Raw genomic sequence first — 6,509 nt, 5'->3', positions numbered from 1 at the left:
CTCAGGGCGGCGCCCCAGGGCCGGGGCTGTGTGCCGGGAGGCGGGGGCCTGGCCAGCGCGGAGCCCCAGGAAGGGAGTGCGGGCCTTACAGTCGCTGAGGCCCCACGCAAACCAGGAGCGCAGGGGTGGAGAGGCCAGGACCTCGTGGCCCTGAGAGCAGTGTGGGGTTCAGCTGTCTCGGTCCCCCGGGCACGTGAGGGGTGGCCCGGGCTCCTCGGGCGGCCTGAGTGACCCTTGGAGTGGCAGGCGCCCAGGGAAGAGCATAGTAGCTTGGCTCTCTCAGCCTCCTGGCAGGCGGTGCCTGTTAGCCCATTTTACAGATGAGTACGCTGAGACCCAGAGAGGGGAAGGAGCTTGCAAAGGCCACAGCGCCCGTGGAGGGCAAGGCCGGGAGCTGCCCCCTCTCCGTGGCCACATCCCACGTCACCACCCGCTTGTCATCATGCCCTCTTCCCACTGACGCTCTGGAGCACAACTAGATGCTCTTGGGAGCGCAGTCCCGAGTCTGGACACCTGGGTGACTCCCAGTGTTCTTAATTAAGATCTCAGGCGGCCCCCTCTCCGGGGCACCTGCTACCAGATGCCTGGCCTAAGTAACACCCGGCTTCAAGCATCCCGGCCGCCGGCCTCTGCCGCAGGGGCTCCCGGTACCTGGCTCCCAGGGGAGCGGGCGTCAGCGAGCAGGGCTGTGCCCCTGAGAGCGTCGAGGCAGCCGTGGCTGGGGGGCGCCCGCCTCCCTTGCACAGAGATCTGGCTGGGCTCCCAGGGGTGCTCCAGACAGGGCCCTCGGAGGCTCTGATGGCGTTCTTGGGCCCCGCCAGCAGCGTCTGGGCGCGAGGGCGGCGAGAGGGTGGCCTGTCCAGGAAGCTGATCCCCATCCTCAACGCACCCTGCTTCTCTGGGACTCTCTCTCCTGCAAGCGAGCTCCTCGCTCGCTCTGCCATATTGGTCCTGCCTTACGCACCAGCTTTATTTTGTCCGCCTCCCCCCCCCCACGGCCTTCTCTTCAGTGAGATGAAATGTGGCCTTGGGAAGAGCCCGGGCTCTGGGGCCTGAGACCGCTCTCCTCACCCCCACCCCCTCCCCAGCATCCACAGACTCTGTGACCTCGGGCAGGTTGTCTGACCTGGGAGCACCTCCATGCCCCCCTTTGTGGGACCCCATGGCAGGACTTAGTTCAGCTGGTCCGCATGTAAAGTCCATTGGAAGTACTCTGGGGGCGCCTGGGGGGCTCAGTCGGTTAAGCGTCCGACATGGGCTCAGGTCATGATCTCACGGTTCGTGGGTTCGAGCCCCGCGTTGGGCTCTGTGCTGACAGCTCAGAGCCTGGAGCTGCTTCCGATTCTGCGTCTCCCTCTCTCTCCACCCTCCCCTGCTCACGCTGTGTCTCTCTCTCAAAATAGACACTAAAAGAAAGAAGTACTCTGCAAATACTAGTGTTCTGTTTGCTTCTGGCCATCCTGGAGGACTTTCTGAACCAAGGTGTTGAGGAAGGGATAGCACTCCCTTCCATGTTGGCACCATTCCCAGGAGAGCGCCTGCCATCGTGGGCATCACGTGCCCATTTCCTGTCACCTCTGAGGAGGGACATGAGGGAATGTGGAGGGACGGCATCTCCAGCCTACTGAGAACTCACTCTTTCAAGCCGGCGCCCACCCAGGGCATTCCTCCTGCTGTCTGGAGCCTTGCTTTTAAATATGGATGACAGGAATCCAGAAGAAATTAAGGAAAATCATCTATGTGAAGCCTAGAGACCAAAATCAAATAGAAAAAAAAGGAATCTAGAGAAAACCGAGATGTGGCAGGAGGCAGAAGAAAAGACAAAAATGATTAACTGTTACTGTTAACCTCAGAGAGGTAAGAAAACGCAGCATCTGAAAAACAAGAATAAAAGTGACCTAGGGGCATCTGGGGGGCTCGGTCGATTGGACGTCTGACTTCAGCTCAGGTCGTGATCTCACGGTTCGTGGGTTCAAGCCCCGCGTCGGGCTCTGTGCTGACAGCTCAGGGCTTCTGAGTTGTGTGTCTCCCTCTCTCTCTGCCCCTCCCCCATTCGTGCTCTGTCTCTTTCTCTCTCAAAAATAAACATAAAAAACTTTTTAAAAAAAATAAAAGTGACCTAAAAAGCAAAGCGGAATATGAAATCGCTTTTAAACATTGCAAATACAATAGCAGAATAAAATGTTCATACGAGAGCTGGAAGATGAAATCAGTGACATCTCTGACATAGTAGAAGAAGAGAGAGAAAGAGAGAAAAAATAAGAAACAGGGAGGTACACTATTGGAATATGCTGGATAGTTTCTGTCTCCCCTCTACACCTGCTTCCTCCTCCCCTGGCTCTGCACCTGGGAGCTGACCCCTAGGACCCACCCCCAAGAGGAGCCCAGCCCCTGGCTTCCAGCTGGATTGGCCAACGGAGGGCTCCAGAAAGAGAGCTCTTCCCCTCCTAGCAGGCCTATCCCCATGACTCTGTCACTCTGACGCAGCCCCGTCTCTCTTCCTCTGGGGGTTCCACTGTGTCACCCTCAGAGCATGCCCAGGCTTTATAAATTCTCCCCTTATCAAATCCTCCAGAAATTACCCTAATCTGAGCATACCCTCTGTTGTCTCCTGAGTGCTAACTAATTAGAGTTCTTAGAGAAAACGAGGAGGAAGAAAATTATCGATGAAATATCCCTAAATCGCTTTACCAAGATTTGCAAGCTTGAGCCTCCAGATTGAAGGGGGTCCATTAAATGCAGGGTACAGATCATAACAAGGAAAGAAGACCACTCGGATGCATATTGAGTTGAGATGTCACAACAGAAAGAAGAGGCCCTCAGAGCACCCAGCAGAGAGCAGCCACAGTCAGGATTGAGATTCTCAAATGGCATCAGACCCCTCTGGATCGATACTGGGAGCCTGGGACACAATGAGGAAATGCCTTTACAAGTTGGAAGAAGCCGAAGTTCCATAAACAGCCAAGCTGTCAGTCATTCACCCTGAGAGCCCAGCCGAAGGGTGTGTCCAGCAAAACCAGGGTCCAAACTGAGGGAGAGAGACCTGGGATTTGGGAGAGAAGGGATCCCCACACACAGCATGGCAAGACTTGAAACCTACTGTGGCCAGGAGCATGGTAAATTCCAGAAGACTAGCTTCCAGGGGAAATAATGGCACTGTTACATTCTTTCCAAATATGTAAGCTTTGGAAAATAGGATTTGTTGAGCTTTTGCCAAGTCAGACAGATCATTTGTAAAATGTAGTGATAGATATGCAGAAAACCAAGACAATAAAAACAGATGCAATTATGAACTCAAGGAAAAAAAAAGTTGTATAAGACAAGACTCAACAGTGAACATGATTTTATCAAATCCTAGGATTTGACCATATTGGGAAGATGAGAAAGGGAGCAGATTTGGAGTAGGGTGAACCGGGCTAGTCCCAATCAATTCCAGATCCTTAACTCAGAGGTAAGGTCTAATGCTGAGCACCCATGAGATGTGAGGGCAAGCATATTATTTAGAAATACAACAAGAAACAGAATTTTTAGTTTTTTCTAATGTCTATTTTTGAGAGAGAGACAAGCAAGGGGGCAGGGGCAGAGAGAGGAAGACACAGAATCTAAAGCAGGCTCCAGGCTCTGAGCTGTCAGCACAGAGCCCGACGTGGGGCTTGAACCCACGAACTGTGAGATCATGACCTGAGCCGAAGTCGGACGCTTAACTGACTGAGCCCCCAGGCGCCCCAAGGAACAGAATTTTTAAAGGTCTAAAAACATGATCTGAGAGCAGGAAGGTTGAGTGGTGCTGGGAAATGAGTTTTTGTTCAATCTTTGAGGCCCTGCTTAGTCTCCTTAAGCTATGTGAGTGTACTCACTAACTATAAGAATTAAAATTAATTTTTTAAAAGTGTATTGGGAGAGAAGGAGGAGGTTTGGAAGAGGGTTCTGGTCACCCAAAGCCAGGTGCTGCATGTGGGAACTCAGATCTCGTATCAACAAAGACAAGCCAGAGATTCTGATTTTCCCATGAAACATCATGATTTTAGATGGCAGTAAATAATTCAGAATGGACTTTAAAACATTGTGAAGGCCGAAAACCAACACATAAACCCCGCGTCCGCAGCCGCCATGCACGTGGGGCGTGCCATTGCGATGATGACCCAATTATAATTCTTGGCCGTCATCCGTCTTAGCTTCTAGACTGCTGTGGCAAATCACCGCAGGCTCGGTGGCCTAAAACAACACAAATTTAATCTCTTACAAAGGGTTCTGGACCAGAAGTCCCTAATCCGTTTAATTGGACCTCAGTCAGAGTGTTGGCGAGCGTGGCCCCTTCGGGAAGCTCTGAAGGGAGAATCTGTTTCTTGATTTTCTCAGCCTCTGGAGGCACCTGTGTTCCTTGGCTCCCGGCCCCTTCCCCCATCTGCAAATGTGTCACACCAGTATCTGCTCTTGCTGTCACATCTTCTCTGGCCCTGACTCCCTCGCACCCTCTTGATGACATTGGGCCAGAAGGCGATCCATTAGAATCTCTCCATTTCAAAGTCCTGAGCGTAATCGCATCTGCAAAGCCCCGTTTGCAGTTTTGCCGCATAAAGTGACAGTCACAGACATTCACGGAGGAGCCGTTATTCAGCCTGTGGGTCTTGACCACTGACGGGTCAGGGGAATGATTTAATGGATCACAAAGGTCATTCCTAAACGTGACACACAGGCACCACACTCGGTAGGGGACGGTGCTGCTGCGTAAAACGTGTGTCCGTGACGTTCATCCATTCATCTGCATACACAGCACACGTGTGTGCAGGGGACCCCAAGGTTCGAAGTGGGGCGGAAGTTGGAAAACCACTGGTGGAGAGCAGCTGGTGGGATACTTTGCACAAAGTGCACGATGAAGAGACGGGAGGCAGTCTGGTTCTGCCTTTCGTTGGCTGGGTGACCTTCGGTAAGTTAATTGACCTCTCCTGAGTTTGTTTCCAAGGCTGTAAAGAGGGGGTGATCGCACTGTTGCCCAGCGACACTGAGACCGAATGAAAAATGCGAGCATCCTTTGGAGAGTCACTGCCGTCTGTAAGGTGGTCACCGTCCGGACCGCCTTTGATGAAAAAGCCTGGCGAGGAATTGTTTTCCAGATTTGCCGTTTCCCCCGCCTTCCACCAGATGGCACCCTTGAGACGCAGGCAGGTGGCTGTGGGGGGGCCCACTGAGGCAGCGGGGTTTAAGGGACACTGACTTCAAACTTTAAAGGGTCAGGGCCTCCTCGGGAAGGGCCGTCCCCTGAAACGACTAGCTGTCCCGACTCACTTGTCCTTCCCAGCGGCAAAACCCCGGAGGCGTCTCCTGTCCCCAGGGCTGCGAACAATCCCGAACAAAAGGATCAGACAATCAAAGAATCCCCTGGGGTCTCCCCTCTCATCCGCAAACCCTTGTCAGGGGTCCCTGGTGTCGTCCCCGAGCAGCAGCTGACGGAGTAGAGCTGGGGACTGCGGGGGCGGGGGGTCACTTCCCAGGACAGCTCACCTGCTGGATGTGTTGTTTCCATCCGGCTCCTAAAATGTGGACAAAGGCACAGACACAGCACAAGCCGGCCCTGCATCTGCCCTTGCCTCCCTTCCCTCCGCCGCCAGGTTTCTAGAAAGAGAAGCGCCTGTCTTGTGTCTACCTATTCCGTTGTTTATGGACTCCCACTTTCAAGCCACAGTTGCGCCGGCCCAGGGTGCTTTCCCTGGTGGCCTCCTGGTTGCAAATTCCACCCTCTGTTCAGCTTTCTGGCCGCGCGGGCCCCTGTCTACCAACTCCAGGTCTCAGCCAGCCCCTGCGTCCGGGCTCCCAAGCTCCCCACGCCTCGCACGCACCCCTGCTCCAGCTCAGCCTGCAGGCACCGCCCTCCTCCTCCCGGGCAGCTCCTGGCTAAGTGCCTTCCGGGGACACCTCACCTAGTCTCAGGGCAATCTCAGGGAGAACCAGTGTCGTGCCCATTTTACAGGGAAGGAAACAGAGGCTGCGAGCAGTGAGTGAGTCCCCAGATCACGCGGCCAGCAGGGCCGGCGCAGCTAACCAGACTGGTTCTGACGTGGCTTCGGGTTATAGCGAGCATTTCCTTAGGCTACAAACTATTTCTTTTTTAAACCGGGTTTGGGGCTTAGCTTCACCGGAGAGTTCTTTATACATCCGCCTACACAGACGGAGGAAGACCACGGCTGCCAGCCCAGGATGAAACGGCACTGAGTTTACACGGACGGCCCCGCGGCATCCCTCTTCCTTCCTCCTTTCCTCAAATTCGAGCGCCGTAATTAGAAAAGAATTGTGTGCTTCCCACACTGGCCATAAAACGGCCGCGAGGGGAACACCGGTCAGTCATAGAGGCCACGTGATGTGTGTGGTTTGTGTGTGCCGAGAAGCGCCCAGCAGAACAGAAGAACAGATCAAGCCCCGAAGGCGCTGCCCGGTCACCACCTGCGAAGCAAGATCCTTGTGTTCCAGGCTCTTCCTTTCAGAAACAGCCTCTGGGGCAGATGCTCTGGAAT

This window comes from Crocuta crocuta, unplaced genomic scaffold, assembly GCF_008692635.1.
Source record: "Crocuta crocuta isolate KB4526 unplaced genomic scaffold, BGI_CrCroc_1.0 scaffold290, whole genome shotgun sequence".
NCBI lineage: Eukaryota > Metazoa > Chordata > Mammalia > Carnivora > Hyaenidae > Crocuta > Crocuta crocuta.
Note: the sequence above shows the minus strand (reverse complement) of the source record.